The sequence below is a fragment of the Octopus bimaculoides genome, chromosome 3 (assembly GCF_001194135.2).
Source record: "Octopus bimaculoides isolate UCB-OBI-ISO-001 chromosome 3, ASM119413v2, whole genome shotgun sequence".
In the NCBI taxonomy this organism is placed as follows: domain Eukaryota; kingdom Metazoa; phylum Mollusca; class Cephalopoda; order Octopoda; family Octopodidae; genus Octopus; species Octopus bimaculoides.
Genome location: NC_068983.1, coordinates 99711952 through 99722980, shown reverse-complemented (window position 1 = coordinate 99722980; position 11029 = coordinate 99711952).

Genomic DNA, 11029 nt, shown 5'->3' with positions numbered 1-11029 from the left:
AACACAGACACACACATATAAATATAGACATATATACATATATATGATGTGCTTCTTTCAGTTTCCATCTACCAAATCCACTCACAAGGCTTTGGTCAGCCCGAGGACAATTACCCAAGCTATCATGCACTGGTACTGAACCCAGAACCATGTGATTGGGAAATAAGCTTCTTATCACACAAAAGACTTTTCATGTAGCAGTTGCACAGAAATAGTTAGCAATAAGACCACCCTTCAAATGCTCTAGAATCTTAGAACTATTTGACAGCTTCTGTTATTTAGGTCAGCAATCCTTAATCTTTTTGCATCATGGACTTAACCTTAACCTTTTTGCATGCTAAACAGTTTTGCCATGGTCCTGAGGATCACAATTATAATAAAACACAACAAAGAGCATAATATATAATTTAACTATTACATATATAAGACATCTTTGAAATTTTACATGTTTCAGTCATTAGACTGAGGCCATGCTGGGGCACCACCATGAAGAATTTTTAGTCGAATGTATTGACCTCAGTAGTTATTTTTTAAAGCCTGGTACTTATTTGATCAGCATCTTTTGCTGAACTGCTAAGTTATGGGAATGTAAATAATCCAGCACTGGCCGTCATACAGTGGTGACCGGACAAACACAGACACACAAACACACACACACATACACGCACCCCCACCCCCACACACACATATGACAGGCTTCTTTCAGTTTCTTATTTCTTTATTGCCCACAAGGGGCTAAACATAGAGGGGACAAACAAGGACAGACAAAGGGATTAAGTCGATTACTTCGACCCCAGTACGTAACTGGTACTTAATCTATCGACCCTGAAAGGATGAAAGGCAAAGTCGACCTTGGCGGAATTTGAACTCAGAACGTAACAGCAAATGAAATACTGCTCAGCATTTTACCCAGCATGCTAATGATTCTTCCAGCTCTCTGCCTTATGCTGGATTTATAATATTAGCATGTAATGTAACAATAGTGACAGAGCACAAAGGAACAGAAGGGATACCTGAGTATAAAAGGAATCAGCTAGGGGTGCAAAAGAGACTATTGTGATGGTATGGATGTGTGACATCCACAAAGTTTATGTTTTTGCTGTGGTATGGTGGTTTGCATACCTCAATGATCCCAAGGGCTATTGCAGCAGAACGCAAGCTCCTGATAGGACATTCCATGTGGGACAGGTCAAAGATTAGAGGCCAGACTAATATGAGTCACTTCTCAGAGGTAAAAAAAAAAAAGATTTACATAAGGTCATACTCCTATCTACAAAAATGCAAAGAAGCATTGATGAAAATTCAAAACCAACAGGACTTGGGAGAAGAAGGATTGCCCCTCAGGAAAGCATATGGTTAAGTGCTGCAAAATTCAAAAGGAAGAAGCAAGGATCCACCTGGAGAGAAACAAAAGAGAGTTGAGAATGGTGAAGAAAAGTCATCGATGGCATATGTTTCATAAGGAGCAAAGGACTTGAGAAGAATGATAGACATGTGAAGTATATATAAAGGAAAAGATGAGTAAAAGTGTTCATGTGATCCAAATGGAAAGCTCATTTGGAAGAGAAATATCAAGAAAGGTGTGGGAATAACAAAGGAATGCAACAAGTATCAAGACACAATGCTGGAGAAGAGCTACCTAATCCATATACTACTGGCATTCCATTGGTTAACAAGGATTCCAGTTGATCTGATCAATAGAACAACCTGCTCGTGAAATTAACATGCAAGTGACTGAGCACTCCATAGACACATCTCAGGGAGGTTCAGCATGATACAGAGTGTGACAAGGCTGACCCTTTGAAATACAGGTACTACTCATTTTTTGCAAGCTGAGTGAACTGGAGCAATGTGAAATAAAGTAAACTTGCTCAAGGGCACAATGTGCCACTGCGAACTGAACTTGTAACCTTACCTAACCTGTGTAAATGGAAAAGTAGAAGTATAATGGTGATATGTAGGAAGTCAGGTCAATAACTTGGGGTGCTCAGTGGTTGTAATGATAGTGGTGAGAGATGTTAAATTAATTGGTGGTGATTGTGGTCAACAAGTTTGGTGGAGAAGCAGTATTGGTTGTCAAATTTGGAAGTGGAGCTTTGTCGATTACAGTGATAATGAGGTATTGTTAGATTTGAAGGTGTTGGTGGTGGTGGTGGTGGTGGAGAGAGAGGTCAAGTTCAGTGGTAGTGGACTGGTGTCGGTGATTATTGAGTTCAGTGGAGGCAGTTGTCAAATTTGTTAGTAGTGAAGGTAATCAAGTTTACTGGTGGTGACAGTGGTCAAGTTCAGCATCATCACCATTATATTATCGTGCATGCATATACATATATATATATATATATATATACATATATATACATATATATATATATATATATATATATATATATATATATATATATATATATATATATATATATATATATATATACATACACACATATATACACATATACACACTCTCACACACACACTATATATATATATATATATATATATATATAGTGTGTGTGAGAGTGTGTATATGTGTATATATGTGTATACATACATACATACACACACACATATATATAGGCGCAGGTGTGGCTGCGTGGTGAGAAGCTTGCTTCCCAACCACATGGTTCCAGGTTCAATCTGAATGTGTGGCACCTTTAGCAAGTATTTTCTACTATAACTGCAGGCTGACCAATGCTTTGTGAATGGATTTGGTAGATAGAAACTGAAAGAAGCCCATCGTGTGTGTGTGTGTGCATGTGGAGTACATTTTCATTGCACATCTTATGTGGAGCACCATGTAGGAAAAAGAACGATCATTTTTGACACCTGCTTCTGTTTGCTTTCATTCAAGGTTTCAAGTTGCTAAATCTGCATGAGTCATGCTTCAAGGAGATAAACTTGACGTCACAGCAGCTGACCTATTTACTCCAATGAATATCAGTTCTGCTAGTCCAATAAGAAATTGGCCGAGCTGATGGGATGCTTCCATGATACTAACACTCATCACTTTCACTCAATAGTTAAGGTCCAAAAACTTGATGCATGGGGACCACATATTCTGAATGAAAGACACCAACTCCAGAGCTTCTCTATCACTGTCATTTTGCTCACTCAACATTAGGTCACACATGGGCACAAATTTCTTTATTGTTCACACTAACTTCCTTAGTGTCCAGTTGATGACAGAGATAGAGAGAGAAAGAGATACTATCAAAGACCTCTTGGTCTATTAATGCTAGGAAAATAGGCTTATTATATACATACATATATATACACACATATATATGTATATATATATATATATATACACACATCACTGGTAACTCTAGCACTTAGGCTTAGCCCGAGTATAGATTTAGTAAAGTGAACATGTATTTGCAAGCTGATTTAATTTCTGCCAACACTGACTTCAAGTATGTCATTTCAGCCAATAACTCAGGCTCCTTTTATTGAGCCTGGTGGTCACAGTTCATTTATTTTTATTCAGAGTCTGGCAGTTGTCTTAGAGGTGCCCTGTACCAAAAAATATCATTCGTAGCAGATGTTCTCTTGACATTGTTCACATGCACCTGACTTGGGCTCAAAAATTACAGCTAGAGTTGTTATCTATTCTTTTACTCTTTTACTTGTTTCAGTCATTTGACTGCGGCCATGCTGGAGCACCACCTTTAGTCAAGCAAATCGACCCCGGGACTTATTCTTTGTAAGCCTAGTACTTATTCTATCGGTCTCTTTTGCCGAACCGCTAAGTGACGGGGACATGAACACACCAGCATCGGTTGTCAAGCAATGCTAGGGGGACAAACACATATATATATATACATATATACGACGAGCTTCTTTCAGTTTCCGTCTACCAAATCTACTCACAAGGCTTTGGTCGGCCCGAGGCTATAGTAGAAGACACTTGCCCAAGATGCCACGCAGTGAGACTGAACCCGGAACCATGTGGTTGGTAAGCAAGCTACTTACCACACAGCCACTCCTGCGCCTATAATCATAAAATCTATAATCTATAATCATAAAAATTAAAAGTAATTCAAATTCAATGTTTTCTTAAAACAATGAATTGCTATAGGGATTAGGATTTAAACTCCAACCTGTGAAAAGTTTCCATTCTACAATATTCTTAAAGGAATGAAAAATTATCCAGCAACTCAGGCTAACACGAACGAGCCTGGTAGGTGTAAAATACAAACTCGCATCTCTTGTCAAAAGTACAGGTAACAGTCAGATCGCTGATGTTCGTGGTGCTCTTTGCTGTCATTATTTGATTGCTGCTATTCTGTGCATCAGTGTGTAAAGCTCAGTTGTGTTTTGCAGGGTTGTTTTATTTTTACCCTTAACTTAGAAATGGCGAAAGACAGTGTGCTAGATATAAAAAAAAATAAGCTATTTGGGGCTAGAAATAAAGCAGGAACTTCGAGCAGGCATGTGTCTTATGCAAAATCTGTGATGAGTCCAAGTGACACTGGTGACGTGGAGTTGCCTCTGATACACACACACACACACACATATATATATATATATATATATATGTCCGGCATTCGCCATGATAGATCGCTGACCACTACATTTATATTGTTTTTCTCCTTATTTCTTTCTGTGTTCCTTTCAGTTGAGGAGCGTAGCTTGAAACGTTAAAGACTTTCTCTATTCCCGAGCGTTAAACTAATACATCCATTTGTTGTTTACACCACCTGTCCTCGTCTGTTGTTGTTTTTTTCATAAATTCTCCCATACATATATATATATATACAGCATCATCATTTAACATCCGTCTTCCATGCTAGAATGGGTGGTATGGCGCCACAAGAGCCGACCAGGCCGAGGCCTGTACCAGACTTTTGTGACTGTTTGGCAAAATTTTTACAGCTGGATGCCCTTCCTAACATCAACCACTTAACAGTGTGGATTGGGTGCTTTTAAGTGGTGCCTGCACTGACACAGTCACCAACTACTTGCAAGGCATAAAAAAAACTTTTAAGAGGGGAGGAGGTAATGACAAAAAGGTTGTAGTGAAACAGGTACGGGTGTCTTGCTGTTAAGGAAGTACAAGGTTACCTGGCCAGAGAGAGAAAGATCAGGAATGAAGACAGAAACAAGTGTGCTACCGCAAAGGAAATACATATTTGCCCAACCTGAGGGAAGTGCAGGGGTGGGAGATAGCAGGATAGAGATGGTGGAAAAATACTGGACATACTCACAAGGAACAGGAATGAGAATAAAAATGGGATGGTTGAGTAAAGGAAGAGAAAGATATAGACAGTGGCAAGTGCCAGGGCATACCCTTGAAGTTCAAATGCCATTATATTAGTGGCAGGATATTGCGAAGGGAGTGTAATTAAAGAGTGCGAGTAAGTGGCAAAAGATCTGGGTATATACAGAGTTGGGGGAGGGCTACTGGATAGCAATGATATAGAGGAACAGGGGTGTGAGGACATGATTGGGGAGTGTATGAAGGAGGCAATGTGAGAAAGAGGGGATATGTGGAGGTGTAGATTGGTTTGTTGGGGTAGGGCAAGGGAAAAGTTTTCTTGTTACATGTGGGTGGAACACCCAGATCAGGGGCTAGCAGATAGCAATAATAGAGTGAGACAGGGCATGTGGGTAGAAGGCACAGGTTGGGGGCAAGTAGAGAGCAATGATACAGTGGCACGGGGATTGGGAGGTAATCATAGTATATAAAGTGGAAATGTGAGGAAGAAAAGAGATGTAGAGACGTAGGTTAGTTTGTTGTAGTACAGTGCGTGAGAAGTTTTCTTGTTAAGTGTGGGTGGAACACACAGCGCTTCTACAATTCAAGTTTCGCTGATATGGGCGGGTCTTCTCAAAAACTTCATATTGCCAGACATCTCAGTCCATTGTCATTTCCTTGGTGAGGCCCAACTTCCTGGGATTGGTCCTTACTACTTCATCCAATGTCTTCCTTGGTCTCCCTCTTCCATGAGTACCATCCACTTTCAGTGATCATGTAGCTGTCCTCATTCATATGCATCACATGTCCAAACCAACATAGTCTTCTCTCTGGCATGCTATATTTGATTCCTCTTATGCCCAACTTTTCTCTCAATGTATTTGCTGTCCATGTGCTCTGATGTTGCACATCCAACAGAACATACTACCTTCGTTTCTCTCCAGTCTATGCATTCAGAGCCCATGTCTCACTACCATGGAGCATAGCCGTTCATACATAAGCATCATATAAGTTATCATTTCTACCTTTCACTCTGAGAGAGAGTCCTTTTGTTGCCAACAGAGGTAATAGCTCCCTGAACTTCCTCCACCCTATTCTTATTCAGGAAACAATACTTTCAGAGCATCCTCCACCATTGCTATTTGGTCACCTAGGTAACAAAAACTATCTACAACCTCAAGAGAGCCTCCTGAGCATTTGAGAGAATCTAATTTCCATGTGCTCTTAGTGCTTATTGTTCCTGCACATCTGCACATATATAAAGACTACTTCATCTGTTAATCTACCTGTGATTCCACTGCACCTTTTATCTTCTTTCTTACTAACTTTTGTCTTAGCTAGGTTAACTTTAAAGCCCTTTGATTCCAGGCCTTGTTCCCAAACCTGGAATTTCTTCTCCAATTCTGCAATAAGAGCAAGGTCATCAGCAAATAGCAATTCCCACAGCCACCCAGTTTTGAATTCCCCTGTTATGGTCTGGAGGACTATCATGAATAAGAGTGGGCTGAGAACCAAGCCCTGATGAACCCCTACCTGAATGCTAAATTCATTACTGTATTCATGGCTGGCTCTCACCTTACTGACAACACCACTGTACCTGGCTTGGACAGCTCCAACAAGCCATTCCTCTACTCCTAACTTCCTTAGAGACTACCATATAACAGCGGTGAACTCTGTTGAAAGCTTTCTCCAGGTCAATGAAGGCTAAGTACATTGCCTTCTTACTTTTCCTGCAGCTGTCTCACTAGGAAGACAGCATCTGTTGTACTCTTCCCAGGTACAAAACTAAACTGCATCTCATCTAGTTTAATTCTATTTCTAATCAATTGAGCTATAACCTTCTCAGAAATTTTCATAATTTGGTCTAGTAGTTTAATATCTCTGTAGTTATTTCTATCTAAGGCATCACCTTTACCTTTGTAGCAGCTAACTATAAAGCTACTACACCAGTCGTTGGGGATGGTCCCTTCCTGAATAACCTGATTAATTATACGAGTGACTAAGCTCTATCTTACACTACTGGAAATTTTAATAATCTTGGCAGTGATTCCTGATGGCCCAGGGGCTTTCCATGTCTTTAATTGCTTGATCCATTATGCTGCCATCAACTCTAATGGCTGGTCCCTCAATTGGTTCGATATTTGGTAAACTCTCCTCCCATTCATTTTCCATGCTTAGTAACCTTTTATAGTGATACTTCCGTGCATCTTTCTTCTCCAAGTCATACCATTCTCCATTTGTACACATTCCACATCTCTATTTTCTTTGATACACTGCTTTGCAATCCTGAACCCCTTATGCCACTGATCCTCATGTTGTAGGATATTTGCTAATCTCTTACCTTCAGCTAGTCTTTTTGCTATGTTTACCTGATGCCTAGCTGCCCTTTTGGCTACCTGATATAATTCTCTGCTTTCTTTGTTTTTTCAGGCCTGTCTTTTTTGCATTTATAACACTATGCATATATATACATCCATACACACACAGAGTAGTCCTCCAGGTGGGGCCACGGGTTCTGAGACTCCTAGCTCTCAACCTGAGTGACCTCTGCCTCACCAACAGCCGTTGCCCCAACAGGCCCATCATCCTCAGGCCAAACAAAAACGTTTTCATCTTTCATAACGATAAGCAATAACTTGATAAACCAATAACATACACTGATGTCTCACTGACACTGAAAGACTGTCTGTAATGTGACAACGCCATAAGTGAACACAGGTCAAAGCTGCAGAATTACACAATGCTGCTCAGTTAGCTACTGCTGCATTGACCAATCACATGTTGTCATGTGTGCACGTAGTCAGCCAATAACATACCTGATGGACTCTTTGAGACACGCCCACAACAGACAGGAACAAATGTATGAATTTTGTTAGTGGAACTAAATTTAGTGGAAGCTAATTGGTTGTTAACAGTTTCCAAAGTTAGCGAAAATGCTAATCTGCTAAACGGAAAGTTAGCATCACTAATTAGCTGTTAGTGGAACCGTGCCCATCACTATATATGTAGGTGTCCATGCTAGCATGGAACATCATCATTGTTTAACGTCCGCTTTCCATGCTAGCATGGGTTGTACGATTTGACTGAGGACTGGCGAACCAGATGGCTGCACCAGGCTCCAATCTGATCGAGCAGAGTTTCTACAGCTGGATGCCCTTCCTAACGCCAACCACTACAAAAGTGTAGTAAAAATGTATATACATACGCGCAGCACTATTCATGTGGCAAGCTTTCTAAAGCCGGATGCCCACAGACGTTAAATGATAATGATAGGAGTGTGTGTGTGTGTGTGTAAATACACACATTTATTAATTATTTTCTTCTTAATTAATGCAATAAAATGTACAATAACTAACTGAAATAAATGTCATAATATATAATAGTTTATATATATATATATATATATATATATATATTCCACTCATGATTAAGTCTGCACAGCAGTCTTTAATGAAATAACAAATGAATGAAACTTAAGTTCTGAACTTATCAAATTCCGACCATCATTCCTTCCTCCATCTAGGTTATTCATCCCCACCCAACGCATCACCTATCAGGGTAGTGTCACCATTTTCAAGTTTAATAACAAGACTAAATTATAAGCAATATTTCCATGAATTTAGAACAGGCTAGTAACAAATGTTGAACTACAATCTGTGATTTCTATAAACAAAATATGGTTATAAGATACTGCAATCAAATATCCTGCCTCCTTCCTACCCATGAAAAATTATACAAACCATGTGCTCACAAATACCATTGCAACTTACATAGAGATGTCAGTTTATATATATATATATATAATTTCAAGTTTTTAACTTTACAACTTATGTCTCTTTACAGTTTAACATTTTTTAATTACAGATTGCGCAAGGATGTTCCCTGGGTGGTGACCACTGAGGACTGCTGGTTGGTGCAAAACAGGTCCTACCTGGGGATGATGGCATACAGGTTGGATCCAAAACACACACTGTCCTGGTCTGCTCTCAGCTCAAGAGGACCTCACACCTTTAATGTTTTTCGCCCAGGCCATGGTGGACACCCATTACAAATTCCATCTGCAAGAGCACAACAGACAATGGCAAAAATTTTGTGAAGGTATTTATGCAGTTTGGTACAAAAGCGGAATTCTTGTCAGAAAATCCTGTGGCTGCTACCGATCTGGATGTGGACTTGGATCCAGAGGTTGGAGATGTGGACAAAGTTGAGTACATCTTCACTGATTCTGATGTCGGCTTCCAGAGTACGTCCAGGTGATGTCCAATGTTGCCAAGGCCTTGGATAAAGTCCAGGGGAGGACCAAGCCTATCTCAGGAGCATTCCGCCAACTGTAGTGGCTACCTTCATGAGGTTGAAGGAAGCCAAGTTTAAACATTTCCTGTACTGTAGTTCTCTTGTAGACACAATACTGGCAGGTATCACAAAAAGGTTTGGGCTCCTCCTCGAAGACCCAGAGTGCCAGCTGACTGCTGCTTTCCATCTGTTTTGGCTGGATCAGTATAATAACAGCCAGGTTAGCAGAGTAACAAACACCATTGAGATTGTCATAGAGACAGCTCTAACGGAGACCAATGAGGGCAGCAGCACCACCAGCAATGTGGATGAGGAAGATTTCTTCAGCAACATCACTAGGTTCCATGAGAGCAGCAGCCACAGGTCACTGAAGTTGGTAAAGACCTGGCTGGAGACTGTCTCAAAGGAGGTTCTGACTGAAGTCGCCTTTTTTTTGGGGGGGGGAGCAGGTCTTGATCAACCTGTTCACCAAGTACACCGCCATCCCATCCAGTACTGCAGTTGAGCACCTATTCTCTATAGGCAAAGATATTTTGAGGGTCAAGAGAGCTACCCTATCAAATGGTAACTTTGAGAGGCTGATGTTTATGAAGGGCAACCAGCATCATGTCAAAGCGATGGAGAAGGCCCAGCCAGAGTAATACACCTTGATCATCATCTGATAATGGCATGCTATACCTTTTTGGAAAGCTCTCTCTCTAAGCTACAACATGAAAGTTTTAGCTCCCTAGGTTTGTTTTTAAGGGGGTTTAGAGCCAAAAACCAAAACTGAAACTAAATTCATATAAAAGTTAGCAGTTATTAGTTAGCATTAGCTTCTAATTTTTTTGTACCTGTTTAGGAGTTTAGTGTTTGTAAAGCTAACTTTAGTTAGCAGATTAGCAAAACCAACTTTACTGTTAGCTGTGCCCACCATTGTGTATGTATGTATGTATATATATATATATATACATACACACACACATAACAGGCTTCTTTCAGTTTCTGCAAATCCATTTACAAAGCTTTTGCCAACCGGAGGATGTAGAAGACACTTGCTCAAGTTGCCATGCATTGAGACTGATACCCAGAACCTTGTGGCCAAGAAGCAAACTTACCACACAACCATGTCATTTAATATTTTATATGCGAAACAAAGAATAAATTGTGCTCTACAATCTATGGTATTTGAAACAATTTTTCAAACACTTTTAGAAGAGAAATTAAAAAAACTAATGTTCCAATATATATTGTCTATACAGCGTCACTTTACAGACAAAGAATAGGGGGAAAGCTATCTACTCCATTCTAACTATCAGCCTCTCATCATTTTTTTTCTTGAATCCTCCTTGTTTTACCTCCTAGAGATTTCAGATCCACAAATTTTTCTTCATGCATTATTCTGGAGCAATTTGGGAATTATAAGAAAATTTTGGAAAACATCTGTTGCGAAATTACTTAAAGATGCTAACAATTCAGAATTAAAGGTTTATAATCTTGGTTCTTTTATCCAAGGAGGTCATCATATGATTCTAACTTTAATTTATGAAAGTAAGAGTAGAG